Here is a 19,949-nt window from a genome sequence, read left to right as displayed (position 1 = left end):
TCTAGAACTCAGAGAAGCAGCTGCCACACCAATACTAGCATGTGACAAATAGCAGCAGACAGGCTGAGCAATTAAACAGACCCCAAATGCTTGTCAGTGGGGCTGGGCCTCACCGAGGACCAGGGAGACTATCCAGAGCATGGCCTTGCCCACCACTCAATTGACAGCTGCAGCTGAAGCCACGTGGAGGATGTCTGCCCTATGTGGCTGAGGGAGAGTCTGAGGGTCCCCTCTCCTGCCAGGCTCCCCTGCATCAGGATACAGATGTCCAGGGGCACATGTAGACAGCCATCAGACCACCTCACGAGGGGCCTTGGGGATGTGTCCGAGGTGAGCACCTGAGTTAACTGTGTTAGCCCACTGCCAGGTGTTGGCTGTGTAAGCTGGGTTACCTGGCTTAGCTATATTACCTGAGTTAACTCACTACCCTGTGTTACCTGTATTAGCCCATGACTCTGTCACCTGTGTTACCTGCATTAGCTCACTGCCCTGTTACCTGAGTTACCTGAGTTACCTGCGTTAGCTCACTGTCCTTGATGGTGCCTCTCAAAGCACCTGTGGTAAAGGGATCCAGGTGTGTGTTTAATACCCATTCCATTGAAAACTATTCCTCTTGTAAAATAAATAAGGTCCTAGAAAAATGAAATGAAGACAAAACACAAATCCCATCTTTTGTTAGATTCAACAAATATGAAATTACTCTGCCTAATTGCTGTAAAGTTCACATTGATTTACTCTCAATTTCTGTTCTTCCCTGTTGCGAGCCAGTGAGACACCCAGCCCTGGTCAGCCGGCCACATCCAGGAGCCTGGTGTGGCCCTCAACCAGTCCTCACCACAAACCTAGGATGCTGGCCCTGCTCCTGTCCTACAGATGGGAAAACTCAAGCCCAAGATTGTAGAGTCTCAGCCCAGGCCTTTGCCCTGCCAAACACCTGGGCACACCTGTGAGCCTAGCTCCTTCCTGACCTCCAGCATGGTCAGGCACAGCAGGGACAAAGATCAGAGACAAAGATGACCCAACATGTGTTCTCCCTTGAGGAGGACCACAGATGCCTGAGATCAATGGGTGGACAACCCATGACTGCATCATGGTGTGACAGAGAAACGGTTGCCAGGCCACATGCAACCACAGAGCAGGGAAGAAGAGAATCCTCCCTGCTAGTACAGGGAGAGCCCCTTTCAGCCCCCGGCTCGTGCCCCAACCTGGAGACTCAGTTTCACCTGCTCAGCCCTCTCCACACCTGACCTCGAGTTCCACAAACAGAGATGATGATTTATGTATTTTCACTTCCATCCCCCTTCCCACCTAGCAAGGCATCTGCTCATAAGCAATATCCACAAGAAGTTATTTAAAGGAAATAATCAGCAGAAGAGAAAGTTGGGATGCAGTGGCCTCTTCAAGTCCCCTGCACACCCCCACCCATGCATTCTGTCACAATGACTGTAGTGTGTGAATTCCTATTACTCCCTTTACAGAGGAAGAAAAGAGGTACTCTGGCCCAATATTTTCTTGGGCCTCTGGGCCATCCAGGGCCACAGCCATAGTCCAGGGGTTGAGTTTTGTCTATGCAGCCTCCCCTACTGACCATGAACTCCTCAGGGGCAGGAACATGCTCATCCCTGTCCCATAACTCCAGGCAAGTGGCCCACCAAGGGGCCAAGCACAAGACATCTGCCCTGATATCAGTTGTTCCAGAAACACTAGCGCCTTCTGGGGCCCCATTCTTGCTGCCAAGACTTAAGTAGTCACAAAAACCTACTGTCCCCTATCCTGCTGGTTCAAAGAAAGTATTTAGGGCAACTCAGAGACACTAAGGAAGGAAATGCTTTTCAAACTTTGCAGACTGTAACATGCAAAGGGTTTGAATGTCTCATAGTGAAGTTTTTGTTTTAAGGAACCTGAATATAAAACTAGGAATGAGCTGGAATGCTGTCTTGGACTCCTCGGAGCCTGGAATTTCTCCGACCTTCCCCATAATTGGAGCTGCCCCGTGAGTCTGAACACGCACCCTGTGTGGACGTGAGTTCACTCAGTGAAAAGCTCCCGCTTGCTTAACTCTCACAGCTCACCTTTAAGTGTTTGCGTGGGTGACTTCTTCTGTTGCCCAGACAACCACACTGTCACCGGGCATTTAGCTGTCGACACGTTAGGCATGTTTCACTGCATAGTGAATCAGCATTCTCTGTCTCTGGAATGAAACGAGGAAATTAAACATCAGAAACTTCTAAAGTGGCAGGAGGGCTGAAGTAAGAAATGCACAAGAGGTGACTCATCCTACTTTGATTCTGTGCCTTGGCCACAGACACAAGTTAACCCTGTAATGCCCACTTGGGAACAGTGGCTCCCGGCTCTTAGGCAAGCCCAGCCCCTGGCTGCAGCAGGCTCTGACAAGGCTCTGGTGAGAGATGGCAAACACAGTGCCTTTGGGGCCAGCAGACAGCATCATTGCATGGAGAGGTGAGAACTGAAAAATGCCAGCTCACCCTGAATGCACTCAAATTCCTGTCTTTTCCTCAGTACAGGTCAAAAGAATGATCCAGATTCAGCTCAACTGTGATCCCTGAGATAGTCTTTCATGAAATAATTCTTGTAGCCAACACCCTATTGGGACAACCCTTGCTGATTTTGAAAGGTTGTCTATGTCCCTTATTTACTTCCAGCTTCATAATGTCATAGAGATTCTAAGGTGGGGATTCCCATTCATCCCTTTACAAGGGAAGAAAGGAGACACTCTTGACCAAGATCTTTAGACAGACAGCAGAACCCTATAGTTGACTCTGAGATTAAAAACCCAGTGCTCTTTACTCAATAAAATGCTGCCTCTCTAGTGAAATAAGTTAATGCACCTTTATAAATCACCTTATTTTGTGGTTACTCCTTATTTTGAGCCTTACTTCCAGTGGGTTCTCTGGCTGCTCTACCATGTAGTCTTGTTGAACTCCTCATCTGGAAGGGCCACATCTATCATGTGGGGTAAATGAGATCATTTCAGACCTTGGAGTCATAGACCATGAAGAACCTTGGAGGTAAATGGAGAAGAGTAAAGGGCACCATCATTGCTGCCCAGCCCCATCCACCGCACCCGGCACCTACCACCCTGCACTAAGTCCGAGGACAGCAAAGAGGCCAAGTGCTCCTCTCCAAGGGTGTCCCATGTCTTTCTGGGCACCAGATAGTGGGGCCTGTGGTTAATTCCCAGAATGCTGAAAATGTAGGGTTGTATGAAGATAAAAGAAAATAATATGTGTCTAGTATTATGTGAACTGCAAAGAGTAACATCCAAGGAGGGCGTTACCCCATGAGAAATCAACAGACTTGCTACAGCCCATACACAGTATCTGAGGGCGGCTTTGCTGAGGGGCTGGGGTCCTGGGGAACTGCACCACTTCCAACACCCAAAGCCACCAAAAATTTCCCTCCACTTTGAGCTTTATCTTCCTGTGTTCCCATAGCGTTATGAAGAGAATCCAGAGACGACACCAGCCTTGCTGGGTGCACCTGGTGATGTTTGCTTTAAGGCCAGGGGGTCTTTAGAGAGACCATGACTCATGCTGGGGAGTGGAGCTGAGAGAACAGGGGGTCCCCATCCTCAAGGAGCCCCACACAATGGCAGCTGCAGACATGGAAAGAGAAAGTTATGAGGAAAACAAAGTAAGTTCTACAATAAAGCTCAGAGCCACTTGTCCTTTAACCAGACTGGCTGAGCTGATCCCAACAGGCTGGTGAAGAAAGGAGAGCCCCACCTGCTAAGAAGATTCTGGACATCAAGACCACGGTAGTATTTGAGGATGACCCCTGGGATGCACACAGGGACATGGGTTGCACCTAGAGGAGACGTCAAGGATTCCTCAGGCCCTGGGAGTGTCCAGGAGATGGATGAAGCCCTCCCAAGGTTGGCAGAGCAAGGGCTCCCACCCAGAGCCCTTTCCCGGGTGGATGGAGGAGCCCCTATCACCTCCATGTGTCTGTAGCATGCAGCTCTTCACTTCCCCACCCAGGACCTTTGATTCCCATCTGATTAATAAGGTTAAATTAGCTGGTTCTCTAAGGGGACTCCTGAAACCCCATCCTGCTGGGAAATCCAGATGTAGAACCCAGGGCACTGCATGGGCAGCACCAGTGCCTATCTCCACCTCCCAGCCCTGGTGAGGATGGCAGGGGAGGTGCTGGAACATCCTCCTGGGGCCATCGAGCCTGTCATGCTGAGGCTGGGCACTGCCCTGCTGAACATTCCCAGTGCCCTCAGTGCCAAGTTCTTGGGGGCCCTGGTGGATGCTCCACTCCATACTGATGGGCCTCGAGGAGAGGGAAGCATCCTGCAGAAGGGACACGTGGAGTCTCCCGGAGCTGCCCTGAGACCAACCTCAGGACCCAGCCTCTGGGCTGACCCAGCTGAGTGTGCAATCTCACTTCACACAGCCTCTAAAACCACAAGCTCCTGCCATCTCCCTCACCTGCCCAAAGAGGCTTCAGCTTTCTTTCTTCCTGGACCTCATCCAAACCCTCCCCCTGGGCATCATCCTCAGAGTCTTGGTGCCTCGGTGCTTTGAAGGGAAGTGCAAATGTCATTGGCAGCCCCCAGCCCTCTCGGGAGCCCAGTGGTGCCGCCCGTGCAGCTTGCTGGCCCTGGAAGCTGAGTGCTTGGAGCTGCTATGTGGACGCTCCTGCAGGGAAGAGGGTGCCCCATTCATTTGGGATGAGTCTTCACACCAATTTTGTTGTGCCCAGCCTTCACCCCACCGGAGGGGTGCCTGAGGACAAGGACACTGCTACATTTTGAGTGTGTCCCCCAAAAGTTCATGTGATAGGAGGTGGAACCTAACAGGCGGTGTTTGGGTCTTGAGAACTCACCCTCATGAATGGGTTAATGCCATTCTCACAAGACTGGGTCAGTTCTCACGGGAATTGACTCACCCTCACAAGAGCAGTTTGTGGCAGGTTGAGGCAGCCTCTCATGGCTGGCCTTTTGCACATGCTTGCTTCCCCTGCTGCTTCTCTGCCATGTTAGGGTGCAGCACAAGGTCCTCATGAGAAGCCAGCCCCATGCTTCCTGGACTTCACAGCCTCCAGAACCATGAGCCAAATCAACCTCTTTTCTTAAGTGTTAGAGCTCTTTTAGAATTTGTCTAGCAGGCTTTTCAGGTTTTGCTGGAAAGCAATCCCCCAACCAAAAAAAAAAAAAACCCTCTTTTCTTTATAAATTACGTAGTCTCAGGCATTCTGTTATAGCAACACTAAATGGACTAAGACAGACACCCTTGAGCAGAGATAGGGGCTCCTGCCATCCACTAGCTCTACCATGTCTGCAAAAACATTACTGAATTTCCTCATCTTTAAAAAGTAGATACAACCCCACTCGAATGATGAGTTCGAGAATTAGGATGCGTGATGCTGATGCCGGGTGAGCATTCAGTCTGTGGTGCTGCCTCATCTACCCCTGGAGGGATCAATATCACACATAAGCTCAGCCACCTGCCTCAGGGCACATTTTAAAAGCTGTCAGTGTGTTAAACGCACCCGTTTCATCGTTGGTGTCTCGGCCTTTGAGCACTGTGCTCCATGTGCCTCATGCACCTCCAAGGAGCCCAGCCATATCCTTCCCTGTCAGCTCCCCATGGTCTGTGTGTACCCACAGATCATGCTGTTCCCTTCCCCATGCACTCAACATCACTTGGCTCTTTAGGGACAGTTTTCATCCCCTCTTCACTCCTGCTGTCATCCCCAGAACCAGGCGCCAGTGGGCACAGAGGAGGTGCTGGAAGCCCATGGAAATCTGCCAGTGCATTCAAGGTGAGAGCAGGGTCAACTCAGGCAACAGGGCTCTGAATTTAAACCTAGGGAGAAGAGCACCGAGGGCGTGGGCTGGGCTCAGTCCCCAGGCAGGGGGAGCTATGTGGCTGGTATGTGGGGGTGTAGGATATTTCTATTCTGGGACCTTCTCCATGACTCCCTATGAATAGGAACTCTGGGAGGAGAGAACTTCCCCAGCCCTTCCTTGGGTGCTGCCCCCACGGAAAAAAGGAGCATCACTGACCATCAGAGAGGTGACACTGACATTGACCAGAGGGTTTAGTGTGAGTAGCATGGAGGCAGAAAAATGCTGAGAACCATGTGTCAGCACATGGGCTGTTAAGGAAACCCCCGGAGGGGGAGAGCACACTGACTCTAGTAACTAGGGAGCATTTGGAGATGCTGCATAGCAAGCAGACACCCCCATCCCGGGAGGCTAAGCCACCTCCTGATGGTCATCACTGTGCTTTACACAACAGGCCGATTGTGTGGGGGTTTCCATTTCCTGCCTGGGATGGGCAGCGGGCAGCTGCGTGAGGGCTGCCAACTCTCTGAAGCTCTATCTAAACAAATAAATAGGCTCTCCAGAATGAAAGGGGCTTTGTGCATTGTTCTGTTAATTTTGGGAAAGGAAAGCACAATTAACAAATGACCACAGAGGGGACACAGGGGGCAAGGGATCAAGTTGGTTCTCCAAGGCCAGGCCCACGCCCAGGAGACAGTAGTGGATGCTGGAGAAGCAGCCGGTGGAAGCGGCAGCATCCCATCCATCTCCAAGGCAGGCCTCCCTAGAGGATCCCGGCAACTTTAAGTCTCCAGTTCCTCCTTGAGGGTGTAAGGACAGCCACGGTGCCTGTGGACGGCATTGCTGAGAAGATGGAATCACATGAATAAAATAACTGTGCAGTGGGTGCCTCCCAGGTCCTGATCCTCAGCAACTGGCTCCTCAGGATCCCCACCTGGCCAACAACCTAAGGTTCGGTTCTGGCGTTGAGTGCTGATAGGCCCTCACTTTTCTGAGTCTCCCAAAATCTACATCAATGTCAAATGGAACTTTTAGTCATAGTAATAATAACACTAGAACCCACTCGAAGGTGCTGCAGTGTAGTTTAAATGAGATGCTGCAGCATGAAATTTTCTCTAGGGTAAAAATGTAAAGCATTGTATTTATTTTAAATAAAAACGTATTACAGAACAGAATACAAACTATGTGTCCGTTTTTGAGATGAACCGTGATAATTCCAGCTCTGTGTCCACTCCCCCAGGGTGTACAGGGAAAATGTTCCAGAATATTCTGTGCTTAGCTCAGGACTCTGTGAGGCGGGGGAGCTTCTGGGGGTGGGGGAGCCCCAGGACAGCAGAAGCTGCAGTTGGTGTTTCTCAAGGCCCCTCGGGACCGTCTGCTGTGGGTGGCATCCACGTCTATGCTCTTTTCTGAATGAGAAAAGCACAGGTGGAAATAGGAAAGGTGCAGGAAGACACCGAGTGGAAAGGAAATCAGGCAGCTCCTTCAGAAAACAGGAGAGTTACTTCCTCTGGCTCAGCCCTCTTCACTCACACCCACATCCTGGGTCTCACCTCCGAAAAGACTCTTGGTCACAAGTGACCTGGGGTGTCTGCCCAGTTCTGCACCGACACCAACAGCCACCTGCCCTGTCCCAGCTTCTGTCTTCCCCCTCCACTTGTCTTCCCCAAATGCAGCCTGACCATGCCCTCACTTGTTCCACAGCTCTCCAGGGCCCCATAAACCAACCATAGGGCTGCCTGCGTTCCCCCTGCCCACAGGGGCTTGTGCCTCCCCAGCCAACTAGCACCTGACATTCCTACATCCCAGCCGCACAGTCGCCCTGCCTGGGGACTGAGCCCAGCCCACACCGTGGGTGCTCTGTTCCCGCGGTTTCCCTCAGCCCCAAGCTGTCACCATCATCCTCTGTGGCCGTTCCACATCCTGGGCTGGACCTTGTCTTTGGTCTCACGGACCTTGGGTCCAACCATGCAGGAAATGAACAAAAGATGCTTTCTCATATCAGGAAGATAACAAGTGAGGCCAAAGTTCATAAATCAGAGGGTAGGGGAAGGGAGTGGCAGCCAATGTGAATGGGGTGTACTGAAAGGCCTTTCCTAAGACTCAGGTGTTTCACACGGCTATGAGGTCTGAGACCCCACCCAGCTGGGAATATCTCTTGGGCCCAAATCCCATGTGCCCTTCAGGGCCCAGCCCAAAGACTACACCCCTCAAATTCATTGTTCTTTTTTCTTTATTTATTTATTTCTTTTTTTTGAGACGGAGTCTCCCTCTATCACCCAGGCTGGAGTGCAGTCGTGCGATCTCAGCTTACTGCAACCTCTGCCTCCCGGGTTCTAGTTATTCTCCTGCCTCAGCCTCCCAAGTAGCTGAGATTACAGGTGCACACCACCACACCTGGCTAATGTTTGTATTTTTGGTAGAAATGGGGTTTCGCCATGTTGGCCAGGCTGGTCTCGAACTCCTGACCTCAAGTGATCCACCTGCCTCAGCTTCCCAAAGTGCTGAGATTACAGGCATAAGCCACCACACCCAGTGAAATTCATTCTTCTTAACCCACATTTTACCACAGTGAGACAGGAAAGGATGGCACCCAGACGCTATTGGTGCACATAGCGTAACCTTGGGAAAGCCAGAGCTGGCTGGCTTAGGGGACAAGCCCCTGGCCACAGGGGGATGTTCTCCAGTATTCTCACTCTCATTCGTGCACTCAACAAGCAGTTTCTGGAGCCCACCCATGCCAAACGCTAGGGATACAGTGTCCTGGGCAGATGGGCTCCCCGTGGTGCTGAACTCTTTGTGGGACAGACAAAGAGGGAACAAAGCAAGTAAATTTCCAAGGCAGGTACAGATATAAAATGATGTAAGTACTTTAAAAAGAAATCTCTGGGACCTGATGATTCAGAGTGAGGAGGGTGGCTTCCCTCAGGGACATGCCAGGGAAGGCCTCTCTGAACAGGGCTGGGAAGGGACCCTGAGGGAGGAACATGCTGCAAGATGGGTCTAGGACACCCAGGGAGCAGGGAGGGAGGCAGGCAGGAGCCAGGCCTGTTGACCACATGAGAGTCGAGATTTCATTCTAGTTTCAACAGAAATCTTCCAAAGAGCGTACCACAAAGGAGTAATGCTGTAGCAAGAGTTTGGGGGAGAGAAGGTAAAAAGAGTCGGTGAATTGAAGGACTGAGCAATAAAGGAATGGGCCTAGATATAAAGGTGAAGGCCCACGTCTCTTGTTTATGTGTTTCTCCTGGTTGGTGATGGATTCACTCTCTGAGGGAGGAGTTCTTTCATCCACCCCAAGGCTGGAAGCATCTCCAAATCGATGACCCTGCGGCTTTAGGACCACAGAGAAACATATATGCCCCACGCCAGCTCCAGATGCAGTCCCAGGGAAGGATTGCCTTTGGCTTGGGATGGATCATGTGCCCAGGCCCAGACCGTAGCAAACCATGCTAAGGACTGTAACTGGCAGCTCACACCCAAAACCGTGCTTCTGGAAGGTAGAGAGGAGTGCCGTGAAATAAAGGGGTCATTTTTCTGTGCAGACAACATTGCAATCTCCCAGAAGTGCTGATGAAACTGAGCTCTGAAGGGAAGAAGGAATCTGGGTTTCCAAGGAACAGAGGTTTAAGAGACGTGGAGTCTGTAGGCAGACAGCTTTCACTGAATTCAAATGAGAGATTGAACTAGGATAGTTTCTCACAGAAATAGGAGAAACAGACTGGATAAAGGAAATGAAATAAAAAGCAAAGTAAACAGAACTGGAGGAAGAAATGAGAGCTTCAAAAACTTCAAACTGAGAAGGGCAGAGGAAAAGAGAAGCCACACTCAGGATCCAGGTGAATGTGGATGGTGCCCACAGTTCCTCTGTCTCAATGTTAGCTCTCAGGTCAGCACCAGGAGCTCAGTCATTTCCATGTGCAAGAGCTGAGACCTTCAAATCTAAAAGAGGTCTTGCAATCTGTGCCCAACCGTGCTCATTCTGAGTGGAATGGGAATTCCACACTCCAACCCAAACCCAGTGAGCCTTTAATGGCGTATTCTTAAGCGGCAGACTTGGATTCAGGGCAGGAAATGCCATCTGAGCTTATAAAGCCTTCAGCAGAGGAATATCAGCTCTAGAAACCCCAAACAGAAGCAGGCCTGGCCAAGCTAGAGACCTACAGATGCAACACACCATGGGCTAGAATTTTTAGCACAAAGGGCACTTTTATCACAAAAGGCTAGAAAAACAGTCCTGTCCATTTTTAGAAGTCTATCAAAATATCCTGTCAAAATGAAACAAAATACAATAATAAAAAATTCATAGCAGCAGGGCATGAAGATGAGGGTCTAAGGCAGCCCAGGAGGCCACCCACACACCAGTCTCCGAGTGTCCTTGCCAAATCTCTCTCTGGACATTCCCTCAACCCAACCAATTCTCCCCAAGTCCGAAACACAGCCTCTGTGCATCCTTCCCAACCTCTCCTCTCCCTCACTCTCTAGCTTGCAAACTCCTAGTTACCTTCAAGGCCAGGCCCAAGTGTCACTGGGTCTCGGCAGCCTTCCCAATGCCCCAGGCAGGCACAACCACCCCCTGCCTGGGCAGCCACACCAGTCTCTCTATACTGCTGATCTCCCAGCCCTGACCTGAACGAGTACCACCTTTTGCCATGTGCCCTGCTGAACGTGGGCTCCTCCCAACTAGGGCTCTGTGCCTGGGCTCTGGCCCGGAGCCCCATACACTCCAGACTGGGTAAATGTTGGATAACTATTTGGTGATTGATACAAGGCTTCTGACACAAAGAGAACTGCCCAGAGGTTATTTTCCATTCCCCCCAAAAACTCCAAAAGAACAAGGGTTCCAAACCACTCTTTTCCCTGCTTCCAAAAGACTTTCTGAAAATGAACCCAGCATCTGGAAATTAACTCACTGTGTAACTGTTTCTAAATAGCACAGGTGGACCCCAAAGCTTCTTTCCTCATGGGCTGTCTCAGCTGCCAGGGCAAATGTGTCAATTGCTGTCCTATAAAAGCACGAGGCCACCTCAACTCCAGAAATAAGCAGCAAGGAGCATCGAATATGCAGCGGCCACAGGAAGTGGCAGGACTGTACGAATGGAAGCTTCCCACGTAGATTGGTATGTTTCAGCTGATTGGCAGGGAGATGACCAGGTTAAGCACTAAGCGATAAAGTGCACACCCACTGGCTTATGTGATGTGCATCTCTCTGTCCCTCAGGAGCTTGGATGTTTCTTTTTGGATGGGCCAAAGAGGGTAGCAACAGTTGCTCACTCCAGAAGATGGCAAATGCTTGCCCACCCTTTGTCACTGGCCTTAGAGTGACTAGAGGACATAATTAATCATTAAGACACTCCTTCCTGCCAACATGGGCAAGCCTTCAGAATTCTTCTCCACTCGCACCATGGAAATTCCCTGTCACCCCTGGAATAAATTACTTTCTGTTAAGTGTAGAATCCAGGCAGGTAAGCAAGGTCAGAATGTTAGCCAGGGATTCACTTTGCGATATTTATGGTCCCCTCAGATTTAATGGTATAATCCGATATATATCCAAACAAAATGATATCATCTGATACGAAACAAAATGAGTGCACAGAGGGGTAGAAAACAATGTGTACTTAATTCAGTTTCTCCAGAACACTTGGCATCCGCCCTGCCGGCCTCGAGGAAGGAGCGCAGCTCCGTGAAGGGTGGGGACATTCCCACAAGAGAGAAAGCAGAATACAAAACAGGACACAGCCTCATCTCTTTGCAACTAAATTTTCAAAATCTTCCATCTAGATGACTCTTAGTTGAGGAGATTCTTCATCTAAAGAGAACTGAATATTCCTCACGTTTGGACGTTAATCGGAAAAAGGCAAATCAGAAGGGAGAGAAATCCTGACTTGGGAAGGTCAGCATGCAACAGATACTACCCCAGATCTCCAACACCAAGCACAAGGATTTACAGCTCATCAGAAGCTTAATACAGTCTATTCATCAAGTTTCTGTAGCCATTGGACACTTACCATACCTGGGCAAAGGGGGCAAGTTTGAAAGATGAAAGAGATGTGTGTCCATCCACATAGAAAGAGCCGGGACACGTTGTGGAAAGCAAGTTGCTACATCAATAGAGCCCGCCCTTGGCCCATTTAAAGGAAGGGCATGGAAGCAGCACTTATGGAGCCCGCAGGGGCTCACCAGGCAATGGCTCTGTTCACCTTTGCGGGGAGAGAGGGCTGGGAGGGCAGGTGAGCGAGAACCAGCACACCTGAGTCTGTATATTCCTGTGTTGTTGGAACAGTTTCTCTGAAAAACAAAAAAGGATCAGAAGAGACAGAGAGAGTGGGAGAATACAAGCTCCTTCCCCTAGGCCCCGCCTGTCAATCCAAGGAGAAGGCCCTGCCTGGAGGCCCAGGATTGTGTGCCTTAGAGGATGTGGGCACTGACCAAATAGGGTCTTGTCGGGCGAGCAGCAGGCACCAGGGGTGGGAGAGGCAGGAAAGCCAGGCCCACCCTCAGGAGAAGGGTGGGAAGTCTCCTGAGCCCTGGGGAGCTCTGGCAGGACACCCTTACCTTTGGGTTTGCTATATTTTCCAGTCTGTTTCCTGCATTAACTGGCAGGATCCCCCTTTGCTGAGATGACACAGGAAAAAGACAGAACAGCCACAGCCCTCGCTCTCTGTGGCCTGGACTGTGAGGACCTTGGGGGTGAGGCAACCAGGCCCGCCCAGGGAGTGGGAGTCAGGCTGAGTTCCCCAACCCTTGGGAATGGGCAGGCATCTCACAGGTGCTCAATTCTTCTCTCTTACCATTTTTTTATCTGTTAGAGAAAGGCACCAAAAAGCAGCTTGCCTGGGTCAGAAAAGCAAGCGTGCCCCAGCAAATCCCCTCTCCAGCAGTGAGGGAGAGCACAGGACGGCAGCAAGGGGCAGACCTGGCCACCTCCAACCTCCACATTTGAGGGTCAGACTCAGGCTGGGGAAGACCACCTGCCCAAGGTCACCTTGTTCAGGTTCAAGTCAAAGCTAAGGGCTCAATGGGTCCATTCTGAAGGGGAAAGGCTGTGAGTGAGTCTCAGGGAGGCTGGGATTGCCCTGGAGTAAACTTTTGCAGCGTTCTGTGCATGATTCTGAGCCACAGGATCCCTTCTAATCCTCCTTTGGGAGGATACAGCACTTCTGTGTTGTGGTTGGAATAGGAAGACCACAGCCCTGGAAGGTTAAGAACTTACTCCTTTTCCCAGTTTATGAATGTATGACCTATTTATGACCTATGAATTTATGAATCTATTCTCTTGGTTCAAGTGTGTTCTCACTGAGAATTTGAGGCAAAGTCTTTGGGGAGACTGGGCCAGACCAGCTATGGAGAGGCAGCATGAAGGGCTTGAGAGAGCGCCCACAGTGGGAGGGAAGCCTGACGGAGTCTTCCATCTTATATATAAAAATATAAGTAAACTTACATTTTATGATGACCTTGCCCTAGCTCTTTGAGGTCCCAATTCCCCTGGGTCAGGAAAAGATCATCCCTGAGAAAACAGAGGTCCTCATGGTTGACCATGCTGCAACTTGGAATAAGGCTCTCCTTGCAGGACAGAGGGGGCAGCACATTAGGCCTGGATCCCAAAGTGCAGAGATTCCTTTTGGGAAATGTTAGGGCCAGATCCAGATGTGTGGTTCTACCAGCAGCCGGTTCTAGGGAGGTAATGTCATCCTCCGTATTCAGCTGTTTCCCCCAAGATTTTATAGAGTACATCTTGGTAGAATTAACAAAGTGAGCTGTGAAGTCTACTTTTCGGGAACAGCCATACAATAGTTGGGGCAAGTCAGCGTACAAGACAATGGCCTGCATTCAGGCAAAGGGAGGCCAACCCAGAAAGCCCCAGAAACTCTGAAACATCGCAAAATACAAAGGAGACCCCCAGCTCTGCGAAGGGCTGAGAAGATAGCAGCACAAGTCCACACATTCTTGAAGGAGAGGAGGGGATCTGGAAGAACAAAATTGGAAAGGAGCATCACACACTAACAGCTAGCAACATACAGAGAAATACTCAAACCCTACTAGCCATCAGCAAACTGCAGGTTCACCTGACATCCCATCCACAGGTTTATATCCTCAAACCACAACCAAAACATGTAAACCCATTGAGTCAGCCGGGCTGCACCAGGACGGACTCTACTTCAGAGATTTCTGTAACTTCCTGCTTCTGGTAAAGCTGAAAACGCCCTCATGATGGATTTTCTGATGGTTTTAACCCAATGCTAACAACCTTCCTTGGAACAGGCACTGCTGAAAACAGTGCAAAGTCACCACCACTTCCTGGGATCTTAGGGGGTGTTTGGTTTTTGAGCAAAACTGTTTTCTGAGATTCACACTCAAGACCTCATGGGGATCTTACAAAGGGGACAAAGAACCAAAATGTGTCCTGTCTCTAGCTATGCCAGGCAGGCAGAGGAAACAGGCCAGGTTCTAACAGCAAGAGGTTGATAAAAAGGCTCAGTTCTATGAGACAAGACAAGGTGTGTAACATCGGTTTTATAAAATGATGGAATTGATTCACATACTAAGGACTTTTCTGACTGAAAAATTTTGATAGTGTGGATTGCTAAGTATAAAATAACTTTTCCTTGATGTATTTTTTGTTTGTTTGTTTAAACTGGGAAGTTGGATATGAGTACGCACTTGTAGAAACATGTGGTCATGCGCGCCCAGACCTGCATGGTGGGTTCGAACCGCAGGGACAGACCCAGGAGATGGACCTTCTTTTCTAAGGACCGAAGCTGTAATTAAACATTCCTTATGGGCTCTGCAGGCTCCAATGATAAAGGGTGTCCTAGGACTCTCAGGGAGAAAATATCTCAGGACTCCTGAAGGCTTTGCCAGCTCCACAGCTCCAGGGAAAAGACTCTCAAAGGAAGTCGAACTAGATATTTTTTTCCTTTTTTTGGTTTGAGTCAGGGTCTTTCTCTGTCACGCAGCTGGAGTGCAGTGCAGTGGTGTGATCACAGCTCACTGTAGCTTTGAACTCCTGGACTCAAGGGATCCTCCCCAGTTAGCCTCCTGGAGGAGCTGGAACTACAGGCACATGCCACCACACCCAGCTAAGTTTTTTGGTTTAGATTTTGTGTTTTGTTTTGCATGGAGAGACACAGTCTCACTATGTTGCCCAGGCTGGTCTTGAACTCCTAGCCTCAAGTGATCCTCACACTTCAGCCTCTCAAAATACTAGTATTAGAGGCATAAGCCACTGCACCAAGCCCCAAACCAGGCCTTTAAGCATTAAAGCAAACATATACAGAGTGTGTCTTCACTCTCCTGTGCGCTTTGTGTCCTTGCAAATGGAGAAGGACTTAGCTCTGCAGACCACACAGACACTGTGCAGACTCAGAGTCAGGGTGCCGTCTTTGCAAGCTGTCACCCCAGATGGGGTCCCATCGGCTGGCTAGGGGTCTGCCCACACAGGGCCTCTCACGGAGACCAAAACCCAGGCCCAGCATGGGGTTGGATGAGCAGAGCCACACAAATGTAATGACACACTTGCGGAGCCACATTAACCAGGTGGGGAAGAGGCAGATTCACCCCGAGGCCCAGCCAGGAGGGCAGAGCAGGGGAAGAGAGGGTGTCAGTGGGAAAGACCCCCAACCCCCAGCATTAGTACGTTGCCTCTGAAATTCTGCCTTTGCTCCCCTATATGGGCCATGCCCAGGCAGAGGGTAACAGCCAGCCTGATCGTCAACCTATGAGACCAGGCCACTCAGTCCCACTCTGGATGAGTAAACCAAACTGACCCACCAAGAAACCCCCAAATATTGTACCAAGCTGTATTGGCAAAAGGGGTCAACATCTACATAATAAAATCATCTCTATGCTTCATTACAGAGATCTCAGAATTATTTCTCTGTTGAATACCCTGTGGGGAGGTGAAGCATCGTGTCCACCACCCTGATTAGAGCCCCTAAACCTGTTAATGTGTCCCAAGTTAGAGAATCATGCCAGCACCACCCCAAGGAGGCAGATCCCAGGCCTGAGCTCAGAGAGCTGACAGAGGTAGGGAGGGCCACATAGCTCATACGCCCTCTAGGCCAGGAGTCCACACCTCCCAGGACAGGCCACACCACAAAGGGTGCTACCAGAGTATTTGGGATTTGCCTAATTACCTTTTCCTCATCAAGCTAACTAGAATTGAAAAAGCTCACACGTTTGGAAATTAGGCAAGGTTTGGAGGCTCTTCCAAGCCCAATCTCTATACTCTGGTGGATCAACACTCTACAAACCTTACAGTAGGGAGTAGGCTGTGTACAGCTTGAGGTTTCCGCCTACATGGCCTGCCCCTGTTGAACTGGGATTTTTGCTTGTTTGCCTGCGGCTTGTTAGAAAAGTTACTTGCTCTCATTCGTAATTTTTTTCACATATTTCAATATGTTCTGGGGCATGCTCAGAAGCCTCTGAACTTTTGAAGTTAACAATGACATTTTAAATCATCCTCATATAATTGGGTGATTTCAGGGGGGATATTCAGAAGTCTTTACAAAAGGCTTTATTTTTTGAACCCTTCCACCCTAAAATTAGTGAAAATTATTTTCTGCATTTCAACAAAATACAACCTATCTTTGGCCAGTAAAGTTGTTTTCAAATTGAATTGATGCTTGTATTTCTGCCAATCTTGATCATTATTGTTTCATTATGCCTCTAGCTAATACTTTCTTCAACTAAAAACAAGTGATAAAATGAGAAAATGTGAGTTTGTGCCTGCATCAAACACACTCACACACACAAAAACTCATATTCAGATTCACATACGCTCACACTCAGACACACACACACTCGTGTACATACACTCACAGGTGTGCACACGCTCTCGCACATGTCCACATACACAAGTTCACCCAAACATACACAATCCTTAGGGAAAGGCTGTTTTAAATGGAATAAGAAATGTATCTCAGATCATCAGAAATCTCTTCTGTTGCCTTACTGAGAAACAGGATTTCCTCCAAAAATTCCACCCAACTCTTTAAAAGGAGATGGCATGCTTATACAACAGGGGAAGTTTTTATTTTCTTAAATCTCTAGTTTGAAATATTTACCTAGACATCCTTCTCTTTCTCTCCCACACTTTCTGTAAACCCCTGGCCTTTGAATACCTTACCAGGTTTGATTCTATCAAATATCTGGTTTCTTTTTCTTATACCAGGTCTTCAAACTCAGAAAGTAACTGCATAATTCATACATCTATGTAGCAAAAATGATCATCTCTGAATCGAGTAGAGTTATTTGAAATTGCATTGGAGAACAATACTAAATGAAGGCATGGCAGCACAGTGGAGAAGGGCATGCACCTCAGGGCTAGGAAATCTTCAAATGAACAGGTTCTTATGCTGTCATTGCCCATTGAAGTGACATTTTCAAAAAGGGCTTCCTGGGTCTGATTCCTCATCTGTAAAATCCTCATAATGTAACTGCTGTAGGGATTAAATATTATAAACTACATGAAATGCCTAGTGTAAAGACTGACATCTAATAAGTGTTTAATGAATGATCGGTCTTGCTTTTATGTGGCTGGCTGCTAGAGGGCCACAGCAGCATTCCATCCTGATCCTGATTCCAAAGCCATAAGCTCCAGCTTGGTCTCCAGGGACTCATGACTTCTATGTCCACCCCAGCTCCCAGCCACTGAGGCACCTGGTCCCATCATTACATGTTTAAACACTTGGCAGCCCAGCTTCCCAGGGATCATAGCTCATGAACAGGGTTTTCTCCATTGTTAAAATATCCATAGTGCACCTATCTGGAAGAATTGGGATTAGAGGTGAAAGAGGCTGGGCGCAGTGGCTCACGCCTGTAATCCCTGCACTTTGGGAGGCCGAGGCGGGCGGATCACGAGGTCAGGAGATCGAGACCATCCTGGCTAACAAAGTGGAAACCCTGTCTCTACCAAAAAAATAGAAAAAATTAGCCGGGTGTTGTGGTGGGCCCCTGTAGTCTCAGCTACTCGGGAGGCTGAGGCAGGAGAATGGCGTGGACCCAGGAGGTGGAGCTTGCAGTGAGCCGAGATCGCGCCACTGCACTCCAGCTTGGGCGACAGAGGGAGATTCTGTCTCAAAAAAAAAAAAGTAAGACCTGGTCCCTGACTTTGAAGAGGAGAAACAGACATAAAATCAATTTTCTTAAAAGCGGAATAAGCTCCATTATAGAGGTCAATAATAGAGCACAAGAAAATCATAGTAAAAGGTAATGAAAAATCTGGAGGCATCAGGCAGGACTTAGAGAAACGGTGACCTTTCAACTTTGATTTGAAGCTCTAAGAAAGGAAAATGTCATTGAGAGCTTACACAAAATGGCAGAAAACAGTGTAATATCTTCAAGACATAATTCAGTATGGCCAATCCAATCAACAATGTGCAAAAGATAGACAGAGAGGTACCAAGGGGAACCTTCCGGGATACCAAAATAAGTCTGTAATCTATGTTATAAGTAAAAAAAAAAAAAAAAAAAAAAAAAAATTGTATCAATACCTTTCTATTTGAAGTGACAACTGGTGTCTTAAACAATTATACTACAAAATAAATCTTCAAAAATCTATGCTTAACTGGGCATGGTGGCACACACCTGTAGTCCCAGCTACTGGGGATGCTGAGACAGGAGAATCGCTTGAACCTGGGAGGCGGCAGTTGCAGTAGGCTGAGATCACACCACTGCACTCCAGCCTGGGCAACAGAGTGAGACTCAGTCTCAAAAAAATAAATAAATAAATAAAAATCTATGCTTAATCTTACAAGAAAGAAAAAATCAAAAAGGGAAAAACATTTGCAACCTATATAAAAATGATTAATATCCTTAAAATATGAAGTTTCTTAAAGAAGAAAAGAGAATAAGAATCCTACAGAAAAAAATGGGCTAGAGGTATGAACAGACAGGCCACAAAAAAAGAACTGCAAATAACTTTTGAATATAATGAAAGATGCTCAACTAACTATTTTCATAATAGAAATGCCAATTCCAAGTATACTGAGTTACCATTTCTCACGTATCAAATTGTCAGAAAATCCAAATGACTGATGACCTATAACATGGGCAAGACAAGGGGAAGCTTCCTCATCTATAGCTAGTGAGAATACAAAGTGACACAGATCCTATGGAGGAGGATATAACTAAATCACTACTTCATTTACCCTTTGAATTCAGCAATGTCACTTCTAAGAATATACTGGCAAAAATTTGGAAAGACATCCACAGGATTACTCATAGTAGTGCTGTTTTACAAAAGGAAAACGCTAGAAATGACCAAAATGTTTATCAATAGGGGACTATTAAACAAATGATCATACAATCACTTAATGGAGTATCATACTTAAATAACTAAGATGTCTGCTTCAAGATAGAATGTTCAACTACAAGACATCGCTCTCACCAAAGCAATGAGAAAAGAAGATAAGCTGATAAACTTCTAAAATATCGTATTTTACTTAGACCCATCAGAGATCTGCATATGCACAGAAGTCTAAATTTACTAAATTCCAGAAGGCTTATAAGCCCTTTCCAGGTAAGAAAAAGTCAACGGCCATTTTCCTTTCTGAGGGCAATTGCAGAATATAAGATGAGCAACTTTGCTGGGGTAAGGAGATTTACTGGCTTGGCATGTTGGGTTGGAATCTGGAGGACTCCCAGACATGGAGCTAGCTCACCTATCCTGCCTGTTCTCCCAGTTGAGAGGATGGAAGTGAGACCTCAAAGAGGAGAGTGAGAGAGACATCACTGTTTTCAAATATTTAGATCCAAATCTTCTACTACCGAGAAGAACCTGGTGTGTCACCCTGAAGATGTTTCAAACCAGAATGAGCTACGAATAAACTGCAAACCAGCCATGGCCTGGCTCAATTTCTTTTCATAATTGTAGGAAAGTGATTAGCTCCTCACTCTAGCTGCTTGACAAAGGAAAAGGTATGTCCTCTCTACTGTTCTTCATATTCAAAGTCAACTATACAATCAAAAATCATAAGACATGCAAAGAAACAAGAAAATGAGACCCATAATAAAGAGAGAAAGCAGGCCAGGCACAGTGGCTCACGCCTGTAATCCCAGCACTTTGGGAGGCTGAGGCAGCCATATCACCTGAAGTAAGGAGTTCAAGACCAGCCTGGCCAACATGATG

General features: G+C 48.1%; 1 long non-coding RNA gene and 1 other non-coding gene across 2 annotated transcripts in view; one reads left to right on the top strand and one right to left on the bottom strand.

Moving 5' to 3' along the window:
* Positions 1-19,949, bottom strand: part of LOC134730737 (uncharacterized) — a 45,848-nt gene that overhangs the window by 5,940 nt on the left and 19,959 nt on the right. The window contains exons 2-4 of the long non-coding RNA XR_010112692.1: positions 2,863-3,022; positions 2,073-2,191; positions 515-632 (exon numbers count right to left, since the gene is read on the bottom strand). This is a non-coding gene — a long non-coding RNA (uncharacterized LOC134730737). The remainder of the gene's footprint in view (positions 1-514; positions 633-2,072; positions 2,192-2,862; positions 3,023-19,949) is intronic.
* LOC112440558 (U7 small nuclear RNA) lies at positions 5,103-5,164 on the top strand. The gene has a single exon (XR_003028591.1). It is a non-coding gene; the product is annotated as a U7 small nuclear RNA (small nuclear RNA).

The sequence above is a fragment of the Pan paniscus genome, chromosome 6, assembly GCF_029289425.2.
Source record: "Pan paniscus chromosome 6, NHGRI_mPanPan1-v2.0_pri, whole genome shotgun sequence".
Taxonomy (NCBI): domain Eukaryota; kingdom Metazoa; phylum Chordata; class Mammalia; order Primates; family Hominidae; genus Pan; species Pan paniscus.
The sequence above is the reverse complement of the archived record's forward strand: the minus strand, read 5'-3'. Positions and strand labels throughout refer to the sequence as shown.